We start from the raw sequence: 27,997 nt of genomic DNA, 5'->3' as shown, positions 1-27,997 counted from the left end.
TGAAATAAGTCAATCAGAGAAAGACAAATACCATATGATTTCACTCATATGTGGAGTTTATGAAACAAAACAAACAAGGAAAGAAAAGAAGAGACAATCCAAAAAACAGACTCTTAACTATAGAGAACAAACTGGTGGTTGCCAAAGAGGAGGTGGGAGAGGGATAAATGAAATAGGTGAAGGGGATTAAGAGTATACTTATTCTGATGAGCACTGAGTAATGTATAGAATTGTTGAATTTGCTATATTGTGAACCTAAAACTAATATAATACTGTATGTTAATGATACTGGAATTATAAGAAAAATAAAATAAAATAAAAAGAATAAAATTCAACCTTGTACTCTATTACAACCTTGCTAAGCTCACTGGTTAGTTGAAATAGCTTTTTAAAAACTCTTTAGGATTTTTAACATAAACAATGAATTCATCTGTGAATAAAGAAAGTTTTATATCTTTATTTCTGATTCATATTTCTTTTATTTCTTTTTCTTGCCTTGTCTCTCCAGCTGGGTCTCCAATACAATATGGAATACAGAAAAGACATCTTTGTCTTATTCTATATCTTGGGAGGAAAGCACTCAGTTTTTAACCACTAATGATGATACTAAACTACAGAATTTCATTAATGTCACTTACCAGATTAAAAAAGTTCCCTTCAACTTCTAGTTTGCTGAGAGATTTTATCAGGAATGAATGCTGTGTTTTTTTCAAATGATTTTTCTGCATGTACAGAGATGATTCTATGGTTATTCTTCTTTAGTCCATTGACACGATGAGTTACATTAATCAATTTTTGAATGTTAAGCCACTTTGTTTTTATGGGACCATTCCACTCAGTCATGATGTGTTATGCTTTTTGTATATCATTGGATTTGACTGACAAAAACTTTTTAAATAATTTTTGTGTCTGTGACCATGAGAAATATTGGCATATAGTATGTATTCTTGCAATGTCTCTTTCTGGTTTTGGTATCAGAGTAACATCAGCTTCACAGGATGAATTGGGGCAAATTCCATGGTTTTTCAATATTTTGCTTAATTGACTGTTCATTTGGCACTGGTTACAGCTAATATACCTATATTCAATCTAATATTATGTATGTATGGAATGGGGAATAGTTGGATGTGGCTGTGAGTTAAAGAGAGTGACAGCAGTACATCTTTTTAAGAATGAATTGTCCTTACTGAATATTTAGAGTTAGTGGAAGCTATTGTGCCTCCATCACCTGTAAACTGGAATTGACAATATTATCCATGTCATGGAATTGTTAGAATTTGTTTGAGATAACATGCAAATGATTTGCCACACTGCTGGAACATAGTTGAATCTCAATAAACGATAGCCATTTTTTCTTATTATTATCAACTTCATTATTGTCATTTTTGATATCATCATATATAATGTCCATCATTTAATGATGAAAAACATTGTCATGTCAGGAACAAATTTATAGTTTTTTGCCATTAGAAAATGTCACATCTCTTGCTCCTCGCTGTTCTCATATACTTGCCACGGGACTCTCAAGGCTGGCATTCTACAAGGAGCAATGCGATCACCTCTCTGATATGATCTGATGGACCCCTTGATAAAAATTACCTACTCAACAGAATGCAAAACCTGGAGAACGAATCATCTTCTGTTTCCACTGAGATTGTTTTTAAGTTTGTTAATATATTGATTAATAGCTTCATAAGCATTAATTAATTGGGATGCCTCATCTCCAGTAGATGGGACCCAAAGTAGATGAGAGCCCTTTCTCTGAGGAACAAAGAAAGGTAATGGCCATAGCTGACATTGAAAAATGGATGCAACAGAATAAATTCTGGACTCAATATTAGGACACCTGAGTTTAAGGCCCAGTTTCAACATTTAGTTGCTATGTTCAACCTTTCAGTCAAATATTCATTGAGCCCCCAGTGTATGTCAGCAACCTAGGCATAAGTCACAGTGGTAAACAAGACAGATATGGTCCCTGAGATTTCCTGACATCACTTTAACCTCTTTGGGACCTTTGTTTATTCTGTCTACCTCATGAGATTAGGGTAAGAAGCATTGAAATAACAGCACATTGGGATGCACCTTACTAGAGAAAACCACAGAACTGTGCAGATGATTCTTAAGGTATATGAACTTCAAACTTACAGTCTAAGTTCCCCTCACTAGGCTATGAACTCTGAGGAGAAAAATTGTCATATATATCTTTGTGTCCTGGTATGTGATAACTTCTGTATGCCTGTTGAAGAAATGAGTTAGTGAACAAATGCTTGAATGGAGAGTTTGGAAAGAAATTATACTGATTAAGAATTACAAAGACCTTAAAAGAATTGTTTTTCTTATAAAATAACTGAGAAGGAGGAGATATGGGTACAAATGCAGCATCTGGGTAAGAACATAGGATTTGGAGTCAGGTTGTATCAATTTAGATAATTTGGAGAGCCTGATTGACTTCTGCCAATTTGGTAACAATCTTAAAAGTCAGAATAAATTTGGGGCACCTAGGTGGCTCAATCAGTTAAGCATCTGACTCTAGATTTTGGCTCAGGTCATGATCTCATGGTTTGTGAGATCAAGCCTCGCATTGGGCTCTGTGCTGATAGCACAGAGCCTGCTTGGGATTCTCTCTCTCTCTCTCTCTCTCTCCTCTCTCTCTCTCTCTCTCTCTTTCTGCCTCTCCCCCACTCTCACACGTTCTCTCTCAAAATAAATAAATAAACGTAAAAAAAGTCAGAATAAATTTAATAGTTATTGAGTCCCCAGATATGTTAGCAGTTATTAAGAGCCTTGAATATAATTGTTCATTTGGCCAATTTCTGCCAAAACTCAAAGCTGACCTTTGGAAGCTGTTCACTTTGTTCCCAAACAAGGATTTGCCTTTTCTGTATAGCATCGCTAGTATTTTGATTCTGCACTGATCATTCTGGACTTATATTTTAGGAACTAGGGGTCAGAAATCTCAATCCTCAACCTGGCTATACTTAAACTTTTTGTATAGTTTTGGGCAAGTCCCTTAAAAATTATGGGTCCTCTCTCTCCTCATCAAGAACAAGGAACATCAGATGGGCATTCCTGTGGCTTCTGCCTGCACTAGCATGCTGATTCTGTGGTTGGGTTTTGAACATGAACATAAGATTCTAATTTGTAGTACACTTCTTATTGTAGTTCCTGAAACAAATGATGATAGCTAATATGTAGCTAATCTATAATATCCTTTAATACTGGATATATGGGACACAAATGCCCAAGCAAAATGAAACAGAGAAAAAGAACAATTTTGCTATTACATTTAAATTTAAGATATCTGCATCGAGGAAACAGGTATGGTTTCTTGGACACTTATTCAGAGATAAAAATAGAGGCCCTGGTTTTCAGCAACAAGAAGCTGAATAATAAATAACATACCTGAAAAAAATATATAAATCAAAAATAAAATATGAATGATGAATAACACAGGCTAGAACTGCCCTCTGGGCTCATTTAGAATGACACTACATTGTGTTCAAGAAGACCATCTGTAAAACATGGGTTCCACATCCTTATTTCCATTCATCTACACATGCCAGCAATTTATTTCTCTAATCATTTGAACCACGGGCTTAATTCTGCCCTGTAATTTAGTCTGCAGGGATCTAACCTGACCCAAAGCAATCTTGAGTCCCAAAATGGTGAGACAGGAATAATTTTGCCAGTTCTTCCCTTTCTAAAAAAGGAAATTTCTCTAGTCTGTGTATTCAAGTGTTGGTCTTTTGGCTCATTCTATAAAGAATCTGATCCTTAATTTTTTTGTACTCTCAGAACCTATAATGAAATAGCTGTCTCTTCTAGTAACCCGATAGAAGCTGAGAAAGTCAAGAACACAGCTGGTCGGTAAACACAAAGAATGGAAAACATATCTTACAGAATATATTTACCTAAGTAGAACACCATTTAGATTTTCACCACCTGCCTGGTATGTTGACTTATATGTATTTAAGTGACTAGATACCATTTCAATTCAGGCATCAAATTATTCAACCACCATACCATTTACTGTAGCTAAAATTTAGGATTAAATAGGCATTTTTAAATCGCTGCTTTTACTGAAGAAAAATCCTTTTATTTATTTATTTTTCACTTTGAGTTTTGCTATAGTTCATGTGTAAAAGAAAATGAACATAGGATACAGCTATTGCCTGCTGAGTCTACATTTAAAAAAAATTTTTTTAAACATTTATTTGTTATTGAGAGACAGAGACAGACAGAACGTGAGCAAAGAAGGGGCAGAGAGAGAGGGAGACACAGAATCCGAAGCAGACTCTGGGCTCTGAGCTGTCAGCACAGAGCCCGTCACGGGGCTCAAACTCACAAACCGTGATATCATGACCTGAGCTGAAGTCGGTCCCCCAACCGACTGAGCCACTCAGGCGCCCTGGTGAGTCTACATTTAATGGAAGTGTTATTTTATACTCTGTGCAGTAGAGAGAAAAATAATTAGAAGCCAGAAAAGTTGGTAAGGAATTTCCATTTAAAATATCCAATTTTTTTTTTTAATGTTTATTTATTTCTGAGAGAGACACAGAGTGCAAGTGGGGTAGGGGCAGAGACTGAGAGGGAGACACAGAATCCGAAACAGTCTCCAGGCTGAGCTGTCAGCACAGAGCCTGACTCAGGGCTCAAAGCCAGGAACGGCATCAGAAATTATAAATTCCACAAGCCGAGGGTGGTAAAATGTATCTTCACAAATGACAAAGGAGCCCTAGACTTCACTAAGTCAGGGCTGGCTCCCAGTCATCTCCTAGACCTTTACAGAGGCTCTGTTGATGGCAGCAATTCCTGGGGCTAAAAGTTGGTAAACTGATTAATCCTAACATTTGTTTCAATTTCTCTGTTGTATGTAGAAACTGCTGCAAGTCTTTCAAAAGGAAATGAGTGACAATGCAAAGTGAAAAGGAAACAGACTAACAGTCTCTGGAGGAACTTTAGAGGTTGAGGATCAGTTTTCTACTCCAAACTAAGCTTGTCATCGACACTTTTTCCAACCTCTTGGTTGATTTTGTGTTTTTAATGACAGCCTTCTCAACACCTTAGAGAAAATGGAGGACTGGCAGATTTCTTCCCCTCCTATAATTCAGATGATTAAGATGCCGAAGCTTCACTGTGACTAGGCAGTGCCTCAAAATAATTTCAACCAAGATTTCACTTTCTCAGGGTTCTGCTTGCTATAGGAAATCTCAGAAACCAAACTGAACCAAGGTGTTAATGATTAATTATGGTTTACTTAGTTTTTCCCCCAGATTATGTTTGCATGTTGACATATAGTATCAACGTCCATAGCCCCGGTATAAGTATGATGGGAATTTTAGAGATAGACACAAAGCCAATAGTTTTTTTTGGTTTTGTTTTTTTGGGTTTTTTTTTTGTTTTTTTTTGTTTTTTTGTTTTTTTGTTTTTTTGGTTAAGAAACCTTTTTTCAACAACCCTAGTCAAGAAGGCAAAACAAATATATGAACAATTATATAAAATAGGAAAAACGTTGCCTCTGTTTCTCAATAGATGTTGAATTTAGTTTCTTCATAGATATAAAATGGGGATAATACCACCACTTCAGAGTTAAGAATTAAATGAAATAGGGGCACCTGGGTGGCTCAGTCTGTTGAGCGTCTGACTTCAGCTCAGGTCATGATCCCACGTTCATGGGTTCGGGCCCAGCATTGGGCTCTGTGCTGACAGCTCAGAGCCTGGAGCCTGCTTCAGATTCTGTGTCTCCCTCTCTCTCTGCCCCTCCCCTGCTCACGCTCTGTCTCTGTCTTTCAAAAATGAATAAATGTTTTACAAAAATTTTTTAAAAAGAATTAAATAAAATGACTTGTGAAAGAACATAGCACATCCTAAAAACAGTAAATGTTAGTTTCTGTTCAATCTTCTGATACAAGGATCCTGAATTTGGTATCTGTTGTTCATATTTTATTACCTTATTAACTGTGGTTAGATATAGAAGGGCATGAAGCACTAAAGGAGAAATCAAAAATCCTGACATCTTTTGTGTGTTGTTGATGCTACACAAGTTCTATACAAGGCTGACTCTCACAAGTATACTGGTGACAGATAAGGCTATTAAGGAAGCTTATAAAGTTTAGTTATATGAATTACAATTATTGTTAGTTCATCTGCTTTTTAATTCACACACTCACTTATTCATTTAAATTGTAAATAAATGATAGGTGCTTAATACTTATTTAAAAAGGAGTGAAAGAGATGTTTATAAAGAATTTATTACGTTGTAAGTACTATGCTAAGTACAAGGGTGTTGGCACAAAAATAGACACATTGATCAATGAACAGAATAGAGAACCCAGAAATGGACCCACAGATGTATGGCTAACTAATCCTTGACAAAGCAGAAAAGAGCATCCAATGGAAAAAAGACATTCTCTTCAGCAAATGATGATGGGAAAAGTGGACAGAGACATGCAGAAGAAGAACCTGGACCACTTCCTTACACCATACACAAAAATAAATCTGAGATGAATGAAAGACCTAAATGTAATACAAGAAGCCATCAATATCCTAGAGGAGAACACAGGCAACAACTTGTTTGACCTCGGCTGTAGCAACTTCTTACTAGACATGTCTCTGGGGGCAAGGGAAACAAAAGCAAAAATGAACTATTGGGACCTCATCAAGATAAAACGTTTCTGCACAGAGAAGGAAACAATCAAGAAATTAAAAGACAACTGATGTAATGGGAGAAGATACTTGCAAATGGCATATTGGATAAAGGATTAGTATCCAAATTCTATAAAGAATTTACCAAACTCAACACCCAAAAAACAAATAATCCAGTGAAGAAATAGGCAAAAGACATAAAGAGACACTTTTCAAAAGAAGATATACAGATGGCTAACAGACACATGAAAAGATGCTCAACATCACTCATCATCATGGAAATACAAATCAAAACCACAATGAGATACCACCTCATACCAGTCAGAGTGGCTAAACTTAACAACTCAGGAAACAACAGATGTTGGTGAGGATGTTGGTAGAGAAAGGAGAACACTTTTGCAAGTGTATTGCAAGTGTGGGAATGCAAATTGGTGCAGCCACTCTGGAAAACAGCTCTGGAAAAAAGCCCCCTACAACCCAGCAATTGCACTACTAGGTATTTATCCAAAGGATACAAAAATGCTGATTTGAATGGGGCACATGCACCCCAATGTTTATAGCAACACTATCAATAATAGTCAAACCATAGAAAGATCCCAATGTCCATCGACTGATGAATGGATAAAGAAGACGTGGTATATATTTACAATAGAATATTACTCAATTCAGCGATCAAAAAGAATGAAGTTCTGTAAATATTATCCATTATTATTGTTATAAAAATAATAATGATTATTACTATTCTTATTGTCATCATCATAGTACTTGCCCAGTTAAAGCATCTCTATGCTAACCATTAACCTGATAAAAGAACCCATAACTCCCAAGTCTTTTATAATCTGGCTCCAACATATGCTTCTTTCTGGCTTTATTTCCTGCTACATGCTGCCCCACATCCTGTGCTTTACTATAATGACCTACTTACCATTTCTTCTATATCATGTGTTTTACCTCCTCTGTCTTTACTCAGGCTGTTTCCACTGTTTTGTATATCCTTTAACACAGTTTCTGCCTGGAAAACTCCTAGCCATCTTTTAATATATTAGAGTTCATTGGCATCTCTTTTGTGAAATATTCCCCAACTTCCACCCCAAGGGAAAAGTAGTCACTATGGTGTTACTGTCATTTACAGATATCTGTGTCTCCTCTACAAGACCTCAAGATCCTCCAAATGCTAACTTTATAATTCATCATTTTTTTTTTTTTGGTGTCTACCACATGTGCTATGTGTCCTAAGTGCTAACTAAATATTTGTTAAATGCATAAAGTTTTTAGAAGTGTAGAATGTTCTCATCCTCACATAGATTATCTCATTTGATCCTTTCAAAACTTCTGGGAAGAAGCCAAAGTTGGACGTTTAACCGACTGAGCCACCCAAGTGCCCCAAGTTCTTTGTTTTTGTTTTTTTTTAAACACACATCGTAACAATCTGGGAACCAGGGAGTCCAGTTCTAAGGTTTGATTTAAGCAAAACTCCTGCTAGTTGCTTTGAACTAAGGACGTCCCAGAACAGAGTTTTTGGGCAGCTCCATTCCTCAAGATAGCTATAAACTAGAGCTTTGCAAACTGCCCTTGTATATAATACTCTGTTGTGTTCCAGAAAACCTATAACTCCTTTGGCATTTTTAATGACTAATCCAAAGTTATGAAATGAAGTAACAATAGAGACTAATAGACATAGCTGTGCTTTGATTCTGCACTTTTCATAGGAAATCTATTTTCAGAGGCCTCTCGTACCTTCAAAATGTAAAAGCTGTGTAGTTCTTATCTATCATCCTGTTGTCACATCTTGATGTGGTTTTATAAAAAGTAACTTGACAGAAACTTAGTGAAGTTAAAACAAAAGGAATTCTCCCTAGAGTTGTCTTTTTTTTTTTTTAATTGTAAACATGCCTTCCAAGAATGATGCCAGGTACAGATTTCTGATAAAATATGATTTAATCTTTCTTATAGCTTTTTCATTTGACCTTATAATTTAAGTACATTCAGGTAAAACATCAGATGTGTATATGGAGAGAATAGAAAATAGTAATTAAAAATAAAATGGGTAATAACTGAAAGACCTAGTAAAATATTGACCAAATAATTAACTTTGTCTTTGGCCACCCTGGTTAATCAAATACTTTGTGACACACATCACTCTGTATGAAATGACATTGCTTTCACCCTAAACAGTGTTTTTCTAAACAGTGTTTATGTCGGAGTGGTGAACTGGGAAACAGGTGGAAAGGTAATTCTTTACCAAATTCCCAGAAGGGCTCTTTTTTTTAAGTTCGTGTATTTATTTTGAGAGAGAGAGAGACAGAGAAAGAGAGACAGAGAGAGAAAGAGAGATAGAACACACAGGGGAGGGGCAGAGAGAGAGAATCCTAAGCAGGCTCCACACTGTCAGCATAGAGCTTGATGTGGGGCTCAAACTCATGAACTGTGAGATCATGACCTGACCCGAGATCAAGAGTCAGATGCTTAACCAACTAGCCACCCAGGAAGGGTTCTTATTCAACTTCTTTTTTTTTTTTGATTTTTTTTTAAATTTATTTATTTTTGAGACAGAGAGAGACAGAGCATGAGCAGGGGAGGGGCAGAGAGAGAGGGAGACACAGAATCCGAAGCAGGCTCCAGGCTCTGAGCTATCAGCACAGAGGCCGACATGGGGCTCGAACTCACTGTGACCTGAGCTGAAGTCGGACGCTTAACCGACTGAGCAACCCAGGTGCCCCCTTGTTCAACTTCTACTACCAGTGGGGGGAGATTAGTGAATGAGTAAATGAAATATGGACAAACATGCTAATGTTCCAAGAACAAAGGAAGCTAACTGTTCACAGCAACTCAAGGTAGAGGAAACCAGTCTTGAACTATTACTCAAAAAATAGAAATCTCTTATCAGTTTGAAATATGCTCCCACCTATATAGTCCTATTTTAATGTCTCTGATTTTCAGACCTAAATTATGTTCATATCCAAAGATGAAGCGAATGGTTCCAAACCAAATGAAAGTGTTATTTTATGTTCCCACAGTATTTCAAGAAATACCAATGGACTTTGGTTTCAAGGCTTCTGAAATTGAGGGCATAAATTCACAAAATAGCTGGCTGGGAGTGGGATACGGGGTGGCCAAAGGTCCGGCAGCACTGAACCAGACTACATACAACACATTGACCCAGACCCCCATGGCAGCCTCTAGCCAGCAAGCAACTGTAGCTACCTCAGGGGCTCCCTGTTGCTTCGGACAAAGCCTTTCATTATCTGGTCTTTCCCAGAGTGTTCACTTCTCTTTCATGTCTAAATCATAATTCACACTCCCAGATCTCCTTCCCCATCTCCACACACTATACTTCAGACACTCACTTTCTTTTATTTTTTCAGGTTTTTATTTAAATTCCATTTAGTTTAATAGTTTCAGGTATAGAATTTAGTGATTCATTATTTACATATAACCCCCAGTGCTCATCACAAGAAGTGTGCCCCTTAATCCCCATCACCTATTTTCCCCATTCCCCACCCACCTCCCCTCTGGTAACCATCGGTTTGTTTCCTATAGTTAAGAGTCTGTTTCTTGGTTTTCCTCTCTTTTCTCACCTCTGTATTCATTTGTTTTGTTTCTTAAGTTCCACATGAGTGAAATAATATGGTATTTGCCTTTCTCTGGCCAACTTATCTTGCTTAACATAGTACACTCTAGCTCTATCCATGTCATTGCAAATGACAAGATTTCATTATTTTTTATGGCTAAGTAATATTTCATTATATATATATATGGATATCTATATTATATATAGATATATAATGGATATGTATCTATATATCTATCTATATCTATACCATCTATATGTATCTATATATCTATATATATATCATTTTCTTTATCCTTTCATCAGTTGAAAGACATTGGGCTCTTTCCTTAATTTGGCTATTGATAGCACTGCTATAAACATCAGGGTGCATGTATACCTTCAAATTAGTATGTTTGTATCCTTTGGGTAAATACCTAGTAGTGCGATTGCTGGAGTTCTATTTTTTTTTTTTAACTTTTTGAGGAACCTCTATACTGTTTTCCAGAGTGGCTACACCAGTTTGCATTCCCACCAAAAGTGTAAGAGGGCTCCCAATATTTCTGCATCTTTGCCAACACCTGTTGTTTCCTTTGTTGTTTATTTTAGCCATTCTGACTGGTGTGAGGTGATATCTTATTATAGTTTTGATTTGTATTTCCCTGGTCATAAGTGATGTTGAATATCTTTTCATGCGTCTGTTGGCCATCTGGATGTCTTCTTTGGAAAAACAGACACCTTCTTTGCAGTTTTCTAAGGAAATTTAGTTTCCTTCCTTCTTCACCTATAATGCTCCTGTGTCCCCAACCCCCCAGGCAGCTTGCTGAAGTCTTACCCTTCCCCAAGACTTAACTCAAATGTCTTATTTATGAAGACTTTCTAGATTCCCCATATAGACACACATATAGACACACACACAGAGAAACACATGATTGTAGACCTAAGGTAGAATCAGAGACTCCCTGAGTAACTAGACTAGATTAGTTTAGTTTAGAACCATATATAACATATTATTAATATTGTAATGTTATAAATCCACTAATTGTAATTATTTGCTTACATATCTCTCTCTTCTGTAATTAAACCATGAGCTTCTGAAGGGCAAAACTGCATTTTCTAACTCAGTCACTTGCCATAGTGCCTAGTACTGACCAATGGTTTTATAAATGCTTAATGGGTGGGACACCTGGGTGGCTCAGTCAGTTAAGTGCCCGACTTCAGCTCAGGTCATGATCTTGTGGTTTGTGGGTCTGAGCCCCGCATCAGGCTCTGTGCTGACAGCTGAGAGCCTGGAGCCTTCTTTGGTTTCTGTGTCTCCCTCTCTCTCTAATCCTCCCCTGCTCACACTCTCTCATAATTTTCCTGGATTTTAATGGAATCCTCCCTATCATCTGGCGTATCAGAAAAACATCATGCCTTTGATTATCTTTCCCCAAAATGTTCTCGATGTTTGCTGAAATAAATGTATATATTTACAGTAATTTCCCAAATATATATCAGTGAACAATGCAGTATATTCTTTTGCAGAGCAGAGATGATCTCAGATTCATTTTTATTTGCCTGGGACCAGCATGTAACAAATGCCAAATAAACAGGTGTTAAGAACATGAAAGGAGAGGAAAGAGCACTTTTTCTTTCAGTGCTTAGGTATTCTTGGAAAAAAATGACTTCAGAAGAATAATGGTAGGGTTGTTTTTTGTTTGTTTGTTTGTTTGTTTGTTTTGACTCAGAAGTTAGGGAAGTGTTAACTTTTGGCCTGCTGCCATATCCTTCAAAATGGTAACATCACTGCAAGCAGCTAGAAATAGGTGAGGCAGTCTCTTTCATGGAAGCTGATTGAGATGTTACAGGATGCTCTAAGCACACAAATCAATAGCCACAAGGAGGAATAGGATGGGTCTATTTGCTGAAAATAAAATCTTCAAAGACTTCATTGTTCTGACATTGTTCTAGCTCCATTTATTGAAAACTTTTATTCCCATTCTTGTGCTAACCTCTTCACATATATTCTCATTTTATTCTCCTGACAATACTATAGACCAAGTATCATTACCCCTCTTTCTACAGAAGAGAAAAGTGAGGCTTAGAAATGTTCATCGGTTTACCTACCATTATGTAGGTATCCTGCCTTAACACAGGATGTAATTCAATTCTGATAGAAAATCAGGGTAAGAAAAAAATCTTTACTGACTCTCATTCAGGACCTTAGTTGGTCTACTAAGTGACCCATACATTTTTCTGTGACTTAAGAACTGAATTTTATTTCATCAGAATTTTCGTTCATCAGAAGCACAGATAAACCTTAATTCTTTATTACCTGGAAAGGGGGACACATTACACCACACACTAAACTATCCACAAGGCAAAACGATCTCAACAATGTCAGCCAAGACTTTGACCAAAGTTAAACAACAAAATTGGCCCATTGAATTCTACTCCTTTTTTTCTTTCACAGTCACATGTCTCCGAGCATACACATGAGTAATATACATCATTGTGAACGTGCTGCACTGTAAATAAAACACAGAGCTCAGAGTGACTGGCTTCGATTCAGGAATTCAGCTACTTCAGTTGAGGAAACTTAGTTTGGCAAAGCTTAATTTCTTTAATCTACATCCTCTGACTCTGAAGCTTCACATTGACTCTGTGTTTGGGAAACTCAGTTTCTCCCTGCTTAGTTCCCACATTAGCAAAATTGGCCCATCCATCACCAGCATAGATTTTTAAAGTATTGAACAACAAAAATGCTCATGGATTGACTCTAAGGAAAATTAGATGTCTCCAAATATGTGAATACAGGCAATACATGCAATATTACCCAGAGAATTTGCCTACATCAATGTAAAGATATAACTAAAGTTAATAGTTACATAAGATGATATATCATTTGAATTATGAAAAATGTGCTTTCTAAAACACTCTCCAGATCTTCTTTCCTGACAGAAGCAGCAATAACAACAGAAACAATAAAACTTCTATAAGAAACAGATGGCCAAGCTTATTACAAGCCATAATGTCAGATGTCATAATAATTGCTTCCTCAAATTGACCTCCTCTGACCTACCAGCTCTCAACTTTCTTTTCTCCACTTTTTAAGATACTTGCTAATCACCAAATCTAAACATAACCACCTTGTAAATATCATTGATGTTACATATGGTTTATATTTTAAACCAGATGTAAAGGGAGAAGACTATGTCTATAGTGAGCCCACCAAGATGCCTTGATCCTAAAGTCAAGTGTAAGAAAGCATCTAGTAAATTTGAGAAAAAGAATGAAAACATTGGAAGAAAGCACATTAAAGACAGAATGGATTAATAAGAGGCTATTGGAGTTAATTTCAGACATTTCTCACTGTAGGTGACATCAGAGATGTACTTTTGTTGGCACATATTTATAATACACAAGAAAATCTACATATTTCTTAATTCCCACCTCTAATTTTCATGTAGGTAGTCTAATTTAGAGTAAGAGGGGCATTTCTCATTTCTTTTTATCTACTCTTTCTGCTCAGCTATTACTATAAGCAGAAACAACAAAAAATACATCATTCTGTCATTGGCATGATTTTAGCCTAAATTATTATCATTTTTTTAAACCTCAGATGGTATTTTTTTGTTTTTGAGAGAGAGAGCACACACATGAACAGGGGAGGGGCTTAAGAGAGAACCTTAAGCAGACTCCATACTCAGCATGGAGCCCCACAAGGAGCCTACACAGACTTGGGCCCCAGGCAGAGCCTCATCTCATCACCAGGAGATCATGACCTGAGCCAAAATCAAGAGTCCGATGCTTAATCAACTGAGCCACCCAGGCACCCCTAACCTCAAGTAGTTTAATAGAGGGATCTTATTCACTATATACCAGATTCTCTGATGAAAGTGGGCTGGTGGTTAACCGGGTAACCCAACTGACACCGAAACCAAGGGGAGGCTCAGGGTTGAAAGGGAAAAAAAAAGAAAGGAATGTGTTAAAGATAAAACTTTTATACTGAATTGTCATGCATGAAATTGAAAAATCAGTTGGATCAATTCAGACAGACTCTCCTATTAAGGCAAAATTCCAGGTTCTATTGGGGCACCTGGGTAACCCAGTCAGTTAAGCTTTTGACTCTTGATTTGGCTCAGGCAGGTCATGATCTCACGGTTCGTGGGTTTGAGACCGCGTCAGGTTCTGGGCTGACGGCTGGGAGCCTGCTTGGGATTTTCTCTCTCTCTCAGACTATTAGAGGGGCATGGTACATTTAGGAACTAAATAAATAATAGAATAGAGTTATAAAGGGCCCCAATTATTAAGGACCATATATGTGGTGTTAATAAGTTTGGAATTTATTCTGGGAGAAATAAGAAATTCTCAAAACTTCTAATCAGAAAAGTGCCAAGGTTATTTCTATGCCTTAGAAATATTTCTCTGGCTGCAGTGTGGGGAACTGATGTGGAGGAGAGGTCACTCTGGCTACACAGTGAATAGATTTGGTGAGGGAAGCTGAGGGTTGGTGGGAGAAACAAGGCTGGGGGCAACAGGAAAGCATTAGAGTAAGCCATCAGATAAGAGTGCTGGAACTAATTTAGCTGAACTGGGGAAAGAGACAAATGGACAGATTCAAGGACATTACATAGAGGCAGAATTGACACATGTGACTATAATGACAGGAGGGGCAGGTCATCCAGGATAATTTCAGGGTTGATGGCCAGAGCCTAGAGCCCCGGGGAAGAAGCAGGCTTTGGGAAGCAGGTCCTGAATGAAGTTCAGTTAAATGTGATGTCCAGCCAGACACTGGCTATAAAGGTGTGAAGTCTGAATAGCACAGACTTGGAAGTCCTTATAGCATTTGGATGTCAATTTAAGCTATGTAATCCATAACGAGTATGCTGTGCAAAAGGGATCAGTTAAATTGCTGGAGAACATCAAAAGGAATAATTAGGTGAAGAGGATCTTGCAAATGTGAATGTATTTGAGATTGCCTTTTAGGTATCTTCAGTCCAATTTGAAGTTGGCCACCCCCCTACACCTCCCAAAAAAACCTATTTAGACAGCTTAGTGATTATCTATGTCTACTAAAGTAATCCATGGTGTTTCTTCATGATTTTACATGGTTAATTAAATATAAAACCTGAAAATGAAGGGCACCTATAAAGACTTAAAAGTTAATCATTGTTTATTATATTTACACATCATTTAAATCAATTGGCTAGTTTTGATGTCAAGTGTATTTCACTTTTATATTATCCCAAAGAATAGCAGGTTAGTTCTATAATTTCATCTTATGAAAAGCAGGTAAGAGTTTAACTCTTATTCAGATTATCAGCTTTTAACTTGGAGGTAAAAGATGACATTTTGGAGCCAAATTTAAATTCTGTAGCTAAAAGGTCTACAGTCTGGATTACAGATATCTACTTTGAAATACTATTTACCCCTCCTCTTTTTTAAAGAGAATAGGGGAAGACCTTGAGGCATTTTAGCAAAAGGCTTCTTTAAAACTCTTTGTGATGTAGAAGTTAAAATAGAAATCAGACCTCAGAAGAAGATGAAAAGATAACTCATCAAATGTGAGAGTCCGTGCCCAAACATCGCATTTGAGCCTGAGCACCAAGATTAGGCAGGGCAAAGGTCAAATTACTCTGGAGTTTTTCAGTACAGTTAACTCAAGTACAATTTGTAAGTGACCCTTACTAAAATTATGGTAATGATTTACAAAATTTACCCTAATGATCCTAACTGAAAGAAAATATCAGTATTTTGGGAAGTACTCCATGATGATGCCATATTTTAAAAACATTTTACATTCTCATTTCCTGAATTTAGTAATAATCATCTAAAGAAATTTCAAGCATTTTCTGGGGGTGCCTGGGTGGCTCAGTCAGTTAAGTGTCAGACTCTTGATTTTGGCTCAGGGTCATGATCTCACAGTTTGTGAGTTTAAGCCCAGCATCGGGGCTCTGTGCTGACAGGATGGAGCCTGCTTAGGATTCTTTCTCTCTCTCTTTCAAAAAAAAATTTTTTTAAATAAACTTTTTAAAAAGTAGAAAAAGGAGGAATTCCAAGCATTTTCTAACATCTGGTTATTATTTAGGTGTTTATTTGGCATTTTTTAACAATCACCTAATAGGATGTTTCATTGGGGTCTTTGATTCAGAGTTCTTACCCAGGAGTCACATGATCATTTTTAATCCACTAGTAATTACATTGGGACTACCCTTAAGTGAACAGAAAATATAAATATAAATGATTCAGAGTTTCCAGAAGGGAGCTGGTTATTTACCAGGAAGGATAAAATTGGCCACCTCTTGTTTTATCAACATACTTGATGGATACTTGCAAGAACATAGGGTTATTAATTAAATGTGTACTTCATTGAATGTACATATAATAATGGCAGTACTCTTGCAGAAAGACTTCTCAAGTTCAGAAAACCCCTCTTACTTGTAATGATTTTCTGTTTTATGATAATTTCTTGTAGTATATGAATCTCTGATACTTGGCAGGAACTTTTTATTTTTGCCATTAACTACTTATAAAATAGACAACCTACTACTTTCATAACTTGGCATTATTTAAACTTTTTTTTTTTTACCTAAACCCATTTTTCCTTTAAAGTGGAAGTTGAAAATCAACATTCTTGTGTCATTGCATAAATCTATGATTACTATGGATGACTCCATTTATATGTGATTTCACCTACCTCTCATCATTACTGTAATAACTATAAAATCTATTTTAAGCCTCAGATTCTCTCCGGAAAAATTTAGTGTATGTATACAATAACTCACTGGATACTGCCATTTGGATATCCTACAGAAGTCTCAAAATCAGTATGTTTCAGACTGAGGCTTTCCTCCACCCATTCCTCCTTGTTTAATGTTACCAAAATTTCATCATTCACCCAAGTCAGAAATAATGAGATACCTAGAATTTTCTTCCTCTTCTCTCCTCATAAGAAATCAGTCAGGATTCATGATGAATCTATTTCTGAAATATCACTGGAATCTGACCCATCTTTTCCACTCTTGCCAGCACTACTTAATTTAGGACCACTTTCCAGAATTACCAAAAGAGCCTCCTTAATATTATATCTGTTTCTCATATTGCCCCATGAGTCCTTTCATTATAGTGCTACCAGCATTTCATTTTAAAATGAAAATTTAAAAACTTGAAAAAAATGAAAATTCAGTCATGTTATTTCTGCTTTAAAATTCCCAGTCATGCCCTCTTTCTCAGATTCTTTTTTTTTTTTTTTTTTTTTTTGGCCTAGGTTCAATATAGTTTATTAATGGGACATGACAAGGTAGGACTTCCCAAGCCCCTCTCCTTCCTCAGTGTTCTGGGTTGGAAACTGTGGATGTCAGGAGATTCTCAGTGTGTTGGTGGATGAGTTGGGACAAGAATTCCTCAACAGCTGAGGGCCTCTCTTTTCCTCTTGTTCTGGCCTTGGCTGGTGATCCAGGGGGCTCTTACTCCTTGGAGGCTGTGTGGACCATACAGCCCGTCACCTGATCGCTGTAGCCAGATTCATTGTCACACCAGGAAATGAGCTTGACAGAGTGGTCATTGAGAACAATGCCAACCCCAGCATTGAAGATGGAAGAATGAGTCCCACTGTTAAAGTTGAAGGAAACAACTTGGTCCTCAGTAGAGCCCAGAATGCCCTTGAGGGACCCTCTAATGCCTACTTCACCACCTTGATGTCATCGTATTTGGTGGTTTTCTCTAGGTGGCAGGTCAGATCCATGATTGACATGTTGGGGGCAAGGACACTGAAGGCCATGCCAATGAACTTCCTATTCAATTCAGAGATAACCTTGCCTACAGCCTTGGTGGCACCAGTAGAAGTAGGAATGATGTTCTGGGCAGCCCCTTGGTCATCATGCCACTGCTTTCCCAAGGAGTCATCCATTGTCTTCTGGGTGGCAGTGATGGCATGGACTGTGGTCATGAGTCCCTCCATGATGCTGAAGTTGTCATGGATGACCTTGGACATAGTGGCCAAGCAGTTGGTGGTACAGGAGGCATTGCTGACAATCTTGAGGGAGTTGTCATACTTCTCATCATTCACTCCCATCACAAACATGAGGGCATCAGCAGAAGGGGCAGAGATGATGACTCCCTTGGCCCTACCCTTCAAGTGAGCCTAAGCTTTATCCATGGTGACAAAGACCCCACTAGACTCCACAACATACTCAGCACCAGCATCATCTCATTTGATGTTGGTGGGATCTCATTCCTGGAAGATGGAGATGAACTTTCCATTGATGACAAGTTTCCCATTCTCAGCCTTGACTGTGCTGTGGAATTTACCATGGGTAGAATCATACTGGAACATGTATTCCAAGTAATTGGGTTGATGAAGGGATCACTGATGGTGACAATATCTACTTTGCCAGAGTTAAAAGCAGCCCTGTTGACCAGGCACCCAGTACAGCCAAATCCACATTTTTCTCACCTCCACCATCGTGTCTCAGGCACACGGCTGACACTGCATCAGAAGATGCAGCTGTCTGCTGAATGGGGAGGAGCAGAGAACCTAAAACCAAGATTCTTTAGTATGACTTACAAGATTGATAGAGTTCCTCTGTACAAAATGCTTTCCATAATTGAATTTTATCCACGAAGGCCTCCCTTATGATATTATAAGTTCCATAACCCAGCAACCAGAAGAGGTCATATGACTAGTTCTCAACAAAGGCAAAAGTAAAGTGTGCTACTTGGCAATTCAGACCTTAAAGGGAAAGCTACTAGCTGGACATAGAACCCCAATCTTGACACACAGTTGAGAGCCTTAACACAAAAGGAATCAGGTCCCTGAAGCACTGTGTAAAAAAGAACTCCTAGTGGATCTGTAACATCCACACTGGACTGTTATTAGAGTTAGAAATAAACTTTTGTTGTGTTTGAGCTATTACATTTTGATGCATATTTGTTACCATAGTTTAACCCACCTCCATGTAATACACCCCAATATAAATAAAAATATAATATATATTTATTATAAATTATATTATAAATATAATTCCATCCCTAATTGTGTGTACAACTTTATCTTTTATACCGATTTCCAACTTCTCATATGTATCCTAAGTTTTACCTATACCAAATTACTTAAAATTCCATAGATAAGTCATGCTCACTCTTGCTTTTATACCTTTGCTCCTGCAGGGTTATACCTTTCCTGCCTTATGCTTTAAGACTGAAGCAGACAATGCTCCTCTGCAGAGAAAGAGAAAGAAAGAAAGTTTTTCTTTCTCTCTGTTGTGGACTGAACTGTATTTGCCCTCCCTTAAATTCAGAAGTTGCAGCCCTAACCCCCAATACCTCAGAATGTGACTGTATTTGGAGACAGGAACTTTACAGAAGTCATTAAGGTTAAATGAGGTCTTTAGGGGGAGCCCAATCTGACTGGTGTACTTAAGAGGAGATTTGGACACATAGAGAGACATTCATACTTAGAAAAGACCATATGAGGACACAACAAGAAGGTAGCTGTCTGCAAGCCAAGGAGAGAGGACACAGGAAAAAGCAAAGTTGCCAACACCTTGATCCTGGAAGTCTGGCTTCCAGAACCGTGAAAAACTAAATTTCTGTTGTTTAAACCATCCATTCTGTGGTATCTTGTTAGGGCGGGCCCTAATAAACTAGTATACACTCCTTGTAGCAGGATGTTTGTCCCTCTGAAATTCGGGAGCATTCTGAGATGCCCACCCTTTTAGCACTTATCGTAGCTTTTTAAAAAAAATTTTTTTTAATGTTTATTTATTTTTGAGAGAGAGAGAGAGAGAGAGAGAGAGAGAGACGAAACATGAGTGGGGGAGGAGCAGAGAGAGAGAGGGAGACACAGAATCCGAAACAGGCTCCAGGCTCATAGCTGTCAGGACAGAGCCTGATGCAGGGCTCGAACTCACAAACCGTGAGACCATGACCTGAGCTGAAGCTGGACACTCAACCGACTGAGCCACCCAGGCACCCCAATTATCGTAGCTATTTTTAAATCATTGGTTTACTTGTCTGTCTCCCTAAGTCTCTGTGAATCTTTGAAGGAAGGAACTCTGCCTTATTTATCTGCTTCACTGCCCCCTGATGATATGTTGGAAAACTACTGTGGGAAGTGGATAATTGTTCTTTAGAATGGATTACTTTTTTTCTCCACAACTTGCAGCTTACCAGTAAGTAAGTAAATAAGTAGTCGTTGGGGTTTTCGCTTGCTGTGAATCCTCCTGACATACCTGGCCAGGCTACCAAACATGTGGCATTGATTTTGATACAGGATTTCATTATTGAAGACTCTGCCTTGCCATTTTTTAATATTGTTATGCTGGTATCATTTTGCATATTTACTAAGGTCCGGAAGATGAAGATGGGTTTTAGAACAAGAACAAGATCTTTCAGGAAAGCTGGTGGAGTTGTTTTAGTGAACTGCTTTTAGTATTTTATCCACATTACAATAGCCTCTTTTTTCCAAGAACTACCCCTTTATGCAGAGGTGGGCTTAATCCAGGCTGTGTGCCTCACTTGGTTGGACCAGAGTGGTCACCAGTTCCAAATCTGAGTACTACAGTTTGATTCGTACATGTTGAATTGAGAATGAGAGAAGGTAATCTTGGTCTCTTTTGAGTGGTTGAAACCAAAGAGATATAAAACTCCAGAACTGTGAGATAGTCATGTGCATTGAGAAACAGACATTTGACTGAAGAATGAGATATATCCCAAATACAGAAGTTGTGTAGGAAAAAAAAAAGACTAACACATGGCCACAAAGAGAGAATGACAGAAAGACAGAGAGAAGGAGAGAGAGAAGGGTTGAGAGAGAGACAGAGAAATGGGAGAAGCAGCTGTAATGCCAATTAATTTTATTTCTTCATTTCAGTTCCTTGGGAAGTCCTATTACACTCTTTGCTCTTGGATTCCATGAGATTTTAAAACAAATTCCATTTTGATTTAAGCCACTTTGAGATTGACTTCTGTTATTTGCAACAAAAGGGTCCCTTGCTTCAATCAACTAGATAGCATAGTTAACATTTGTAATTTTTGATCACCCAATTCATTCTTCCTGGATTTGGGTAGTAACACTTAAACCATCCTATTTAGAGTGACTTCCCTTTATTGTAGCACATAAGGTTCATTAGGGCCAACCCCAGGCCATAATAATTAGTTCAAGAAGGGAAACACGATCCAAACTGGGCTAATATCTCCATTTGCTAGAACTAAGAAGTTGTGAGGAGCTGAAGAATTTTTTTCTACTAAGGTTGCCTAACTAGTAAGGATGATAGCCTGTAGCTTTTCCTGTTCATCTTGCCTGCATGAAAAGAGAACATTCCTGAGAATAAAACCAGTGCAGGAGAAGGCAAAGAACAAAACCAGAAAAACCCAGATTCTCCAAATGTCATCTAGGCATCAAGATCCTAGACTCTTAAGTTATTTCACCAATAAATTGTTCTTTTTTAAAGTCAGTTTGAGGGTTTTTTTGTTGTTATTTACAACCAAAGCATCCAGTATGAATATAACTTCCTTGCACTTCTTTGAGTTGGTGAAGTTTTATTATGTACACCAAGTTTTATTATGTAGCACCAAGTGCCTAGCCCTGTATTTGAAATATAGTAGATGCTAGAAAAAATAACTGCTGGTACTGAATTAAGAAGACAAATGGTACCTAGCATGTCATTGGGGGTGTCTTTTTACAGCCTTACCTCTTCATTTGAATATTCTGCCAAATCAGTGCTCTATCATCAGTGGATTTTAGTTAGATTAAGTAAGAAGGGTTACTATTTAAGTCCTTGTTATTCCTTGCCATCACAACAAACCATTTGTGTTTGTTCTCCAAACGCTGAATCCTAAGTAGTTACCCCTTTCCATCTCACTACCACCAGCTCTGTGAGAACTCCTGATCTGAACCAGTCTAATAGCCTCGTGATGCATCTCCAAGTCTCAACACTCTTCTCTCTCGAATCCATTTAACAGAGTGTAATGAGAAACATCTATCTAGTCACAGTTTGGGGCCATGGCTGTTATACAAATTACAGATAATGTATATAAGGGAACTAACACTGTGCATGGCATATCGATTAATATTAAAATGTCTACAACTATAAAGATACCCCTAGAATATTAACAGGTAATTATTTTTTAGTACTGTCTACCTGGTGCTTTATCTCATTTATCCTTTTTTTTAATATCAAATTTATTGTCAAATTGGTTTACATACAACACCCAGTTCCTCAATACCCATCACCACCCTCCGCTCCCTCCCGCCCTCATCTACCTTTAGTTTGTTCTCAGTTTTTTTTTTATTTTTTTTTTTTTTAATTTTTTTTTCAACGTTTATTTATTTTTGGGACAGAGAGAGACAGAGCATGAGAACGGGGGAGGGGCAGAGAGAGAGGGAGACACAGAATCGGAAGCAGGCTCCAGGCTCTGAGCCATCAGCCCAGAGCCCGACGGGGGGCTCGAACTCACGGACCGCGAGATCGTGACCTGGCTGAAGTCAGACGCTTAACCGACTGCGCCACCCAGGCGCCCCAGTTCTCAGTTTTTAAGAGTCTCTTATGCTTTGGCTCTCTCCCTCTCTAACCTCTTTTTTTTTTTTAATTTATCCTTTACATTAACTCTTTGAGGTGCTTTTGCAGGTGAAAACCCCAAAACTCAGAGAGCTTAAAAAACACAAATTTAGACAGTTGTTGAGATTATATTCAAACCAGGGGTGACTGACTTCAAAGCCTTTGCTTAATTTCCCTACTATCTATTACATCTCTCTACTATATAATTTTTATATTTTCTAAGCAGAAAAATCAAACGTGGCCCCTTCTAATTTGGAGAAGCTGATAACAATGAGACACAAAAGCTGATCTTAGAAAATGCACCCTCGGGAGCCTGGGTGGCTCAGTCGTTTAAGTGGTTAAGCGTGGGACTTCAGCTGAGATCATGATCTCATGTTTTGTGAGTTTGAGCCATTCTTCTGACTCTGTGTTGACAGCTCGGAGCCTGGAGCCTGCTTCAAGTTCTGTGTCTCCCTCTTTCTCTGCCCTTCCCCTGCTTACGCTCTGTTTCTCTCTCTCTATCAAAAATAAATACTAAAAAAAGAAAATACACCCTAATACCCTGCTGCAGATCCTTCATTTCATGTTTTCCTTACAGCTTTGCAGTTTTGTGAAAAGCAGCACATGAGAGGTTTTGCTCCTAGCGTGGGATGTGGCCTTTAGGACAGAACACCTGCTCTCAAATTCAGACTGCGTCCCTACCCACCAGTGTGTGTCTGTGCATATGAAAACCAGAGAGAGTGACTCTAATAGACTAAATTGGGATGCTTTCCAAGGACTTGGAGTCATGGGACAACAGATCTTATACAATCTAATCTGACTTGATTTGGCATAAAAACGTTGTTTTTTACAAAGAGTTTACACTCCCATATACTGAACAGATCCAGCTAAGTATTGCTGTTATTTTCTTCATGTTAAATTAAAAAGAAACAAATCACAAAGCAGGAATTCCTTCTTCAAAGAAAAACTATCTTTATCTTTTAAAGTCCTTGACTTATTGTGGTGCCTGGGTGGCTCAGTTGGTTGAGCGCCTGACTTTGGGTCACGATCTTGCATTTGGTGAGTTCAAGCCCCACATAGGGTTTGCTGCTCTCAGTGCATAGTCTGCTTCAGATCTTCTGTTCACCCTTCTGTCTGTCCCTCCCCCACTTGCACCCTCTCTCTCAAAAATAAATAAAACATTAAATAAATAAATAAATAAATAAATAAAGTCCTTGACTTATGGAAGTGCATGAAGAAAACGTATAGTGGCCCTTTGAAAGTCACATTTCCTGTTGTATGGGGTTGGGGTGCTCACAGAGACTTGGCCGGCAGTCCACCCTACTGACGTAGTTCACACACTTAGGCTTCTAGTTTAGTTTTCCCTTTTGACATTCCTACTCCAATAGGACTGAGGCCCAGACCTGAGTCCCAGCGCACTTGGCTAGGGTCCTGACTATTTTTGCTTCAGGAATCAGGTGTGAGTGGTCACAGGTCTTAGGTTTCAGCCCCTCCTACATTTTACTTTCATTCATTGATTTGCCCCTGTGTGTCCTTGAGAGGTTTATATCATTGCAAATATAACTACCTAAGAAGGATTTCAGTGACCAGAAGTAGCAAGATAAATTAGAAAAAGAATAAATTCCAGGGCCTCAGACCTGGGTTTGCTTCATTGCCTCGGTAGTATGTTCTTGGGAAAGTCAATTATCTGCTGTATGACTTAGTTTCCTCATTGGTGAAAATGGGGATAACCATTTTTATTCTCAGGGCTTTTGTTAGAATTAACCATGATATCACAGGTAGATATATCTAACACTGTGTTTAAGCTAAAGTAGATGCTCAAGAAATCTATTTTTTCTCACCTTCTGAAAGTAAAAAAGAGATTCATATGTTTAGAAAAAGAACTCAAGTTAACTTCTGCATTAGGCAATACCCAAACTCAGTGTCTCACACTGCTGTAGACTGGGATTGTTGAACTTCAGGTTGCATTGCTGGGACTCATGACAGCTGATGTGTCATGCATTGCTTACATCATTGTTGAGAATTTGCAACAAAAATAAGCAGCATGATATCATTTAGAAACAGTTACACTCCATACACTCTTGTTTATTTATCTGTGTATACATGTTCTAAAAATTTATATTTACACATGCTATGGCTTGTTTTGTTTTGATAGGATGGGTGATTGTTTCTGCTTAGAAATCCTAAGAAACAAAATATTTTTATAAAATGTTCATAGAAATCAAAACATAAGTTAAGTGCCAGAGAACACAATCATGGATTTCATCAGGGCTATAGACATAGTGAGTGTAATGGAATAGTAGGGTTTTCCTGTAATGCCTGAGACAGACTCTGGACCATGCTTCACTGCCTGGGGGATCCAGTAATGGCTGGTATACAAAATCAGCACTCCCTGCATAATTGAACATGAATCTTTGAGCTTTACATGTTGCCATTAATTTGAAAATAGCTGCACACTAATTTACATTCATTTTTCTGATATTCAAAGAAAATGGAGAGAGATAATCTAATCACTGAGACTGGGAACTGGTATAACTCTATATACAAGTAGTTTAGCAAGTATGTCTGATTTTTTTTATGTACTTCATTCCTGTACAGGATTTTTTTAAATTATAAAGAAACAGATGGAGCAGACCTTGCAAGAACTGAGAAAGAAAAAATGATCAGTGACATTTCATCTGAATTGGGAATAATTTCTCAAGTCCGTCTACATTCTTGGCTTAATTAAGATTATGAGTTCATGGTTCATGTGTCTGAAAATTAAGATTAATATTCTGATCATGGCCAAACTGGGATCTATTGAATGGGATTTGTGAAATCTTTGTTATAGTTTCTGCATTTTCAGGATGATATTGTAACTATAGGTATATAATAAAATCTAAATTTTGTTTCCATTTTCTTATCATTCTGAGGGATGTGCATCAGAGCAAATTCTCCAGTCTTGGGTAAAAATGTCAGAAAAAGACCCTTGTGTTTACTGTTACAAAGTGAAGATATTTCCTGCAGAGACCTTTGTCCTCAATTTCAGCACCCTAAACATGGAGACAGGGAGACTGAGGAAAGACAATGAAGAGACAGTGTAGGTGCGGAGCAAGCTCACTTTTGATATCCATTCAAATGTTAGTAATAATGTATTTTAGTACTAGAGGGTATCTTCAGTGGGAGTACTCCAACTCTCTGGCATTCTTTGCTATAATTTGACCTCATCGTTAAATGCTCCTAACCAGGTAGGGGTCTGATGTGTTGCTCCTGACAAGCCTACTCTTGCTGTGGATGGTTCTCCTTCCCAAATGTTTCCTGTAGATAGAGATCACAAACAATAAGCAAGGATGTTTAGAGCATGTTTCTCAAAGGCTCTGCTAGCATTAAAATATTTTCTTAGAGTTAACTATTGGAATAGATTCAAATATAGTTTGCACCTTATCCACAGAGCTCCTCTGTTGTCTCTTCATGTGTGGGGTAAAGAGGTCAAGAGAAAAGTTTTTAGCAATGGGGAGTGAATTACACATACACACACACACACACACACACACACACACGCCTACAAATAGAGATACAAAAGGTTTGTTTCTTACAAAACACTTGGAACAGTTTAAGTCCCTAGGGTTGAGACCTCTTCACTTAAGAAGTTTGGCATTTCATCATTTTCCAGGTACAAAATATAGTTCCACATTCTCCCTATGCTCTAATTTGCTTTCTGATGTTGAATGTTATTAATAGTCAAGCAACATTAAATTAGCCACACATCTCTAAGTTGTCCAAAGTGATTGAGCATCTCCTTTTAAAGTGTCCCACAAAACCAGAGAATACTTGAGACAGTGTTGAGAAGGGAAGAATATTCCAGACAAGAAATGGCAAGTTTAAAATTGGAGTCAAGAAACAAAGTAGTTCAGAAGAGTATAGTTCAAGGGAAAGGAATGATTAAGTTAAGCAAATGGTAAAGGTCATGGTGGATTTTGTAAGCCTTGTGAAAGAGTTTGGAAAACAACGATACGCACCATTAACCGAAAAGAGAAAAAACGTCAAGGACATTTGTGCTAAGACTTGAGTTGTGTGGTCATTGATGCATTCCAACCTGGTTTGCTCATATTTTGATCCGTTTGTCATCTGTTGAGAGATACTGATGGGAAGGCTAGTAAAGATATGGATACTCCAGAGCAGTGCTGTTCAACAGAGTATTCTGTACGATCAGGTAACCACTATACACATATGGCTACTGAGAATTTGAGATAAGGCTTGTGCAGTGAGGATGGTAATTGCCTTTAGCTCAGTGGGTAATAAAGGAAAAATAGCGATAGGCTTTTTGGGGATTAAATGCTAGGAGATATGGGCAGAACTCCAAAATCCATTCTGCAAATCAAGAGCAATATTAAGAACATGGCCAAATTCAGTGACATCAGGACAACCAGATCTGAAGACTGAGTGTGTCGAAGTGCAGAGGCATATTCCTGAATAGTTTGGCAAGAGTTAAGGAGCAGAGCAGGGTTGTAGGAGAGTCAGAAAAATTCTTCTGGACCTGATTCACTGAAGTAGCCTTGCCTTAGAAACATAAGGTGTGGTCTTCCCAGGTCGATGTTCATTGTTCTTAAAAAGAAACAGACTGAAATCAACACCCTGCAGCCTGTGGAGAGATTAACTAATTAACCAAGAAGAAACAAAGCAAAAGATGCCTCGAAGGTCTTTCTTCTTGGGCATCTAGAAATGAAATATTTGCCATCACAAAATGGGCACCATTTATAAATGAATATTAGTCCAAAACTATGAGGAGTTATTTTTTCTTTAATGTTTATTTTTATTTTTGAGAGAGACAGAACATGAGTGGAAGAGGGGCAAGAGAGAGGGAGACATAGAATCTGAAGCAGGCTCCAGGCTCTGAAGTGTCAGCACAGAGCCTGATGTGGGGCTCGAACTCATGAACCATGAGATCATGACCTGAGCCGAAGTTGGACGCTTAACCATCTGAGCCACCCAGGCACCCCTATGAAGAGTTACTTTTAAATAAATACTGGTTTCTTTGTCTGCAGACCTAGACTCTAAAATTATTCGGGCAACTGATGAGGAAGGACTGAGGCAGGTTTGCGGGACTAGTTTCTTCACCTCACTGACTCAGAAGTTCCTCGTAAGTAAACTCAGGGAGTGTCCCTCTTCCAGGCGGGAAATGAACATGCTCCATTAGTGAGCCACTACTTCAGACAAAATCAGACTGAAAACACATAAAAAAGTCAAACATGCAAGAGATGTATTTTAGAGTGGAATTCTGTTCCACAGAGAGGAACTG

At 38.0% G+C, this 27,997-nt stretch overlaps 1 protein-coding gene and 1 pseudogene across 1 annotated transcript in view; both read right to left on the bottom strand.

The window, feature by feature from the left end:
* The window catches only part of PTGER3 (prostaglandin E receptor 3), a 180,360-nt gene that overhangs the window by 58,232 nt on the left and 94,131 nt on the right, over window positions 1-27,997 (bottom strand). The window lies entirely within an intron of this gene.
* Window positions 17,647-20,410, bottom strand: LOC125172862 (glyceraldehyde-3-phosphate dehydrogenase-like; annotated as a pseudogene).

The sequence above is a fragment of the Prionailurus viverrinus genome, chromosome C1 (assembly GCF_022837055.1).
Source record: "Prionailurus viverrinus isolate Anna chromosome C1, UM_Priviv_1.0, whole genome shotgun sequence".
In the NCBI taxonomy this organism is placed as follows: domain Eukaryota; kingdom Metazoa; phylum Chordata; class Mammalia; order Carnivora; family Felidae; genus Prionailurus; species Prionailurus viverrinus.
Note: the sequence above shows the minus strand (reverse complement) of the source record. Positions and strands in the feature narration are given on the sequence as shown.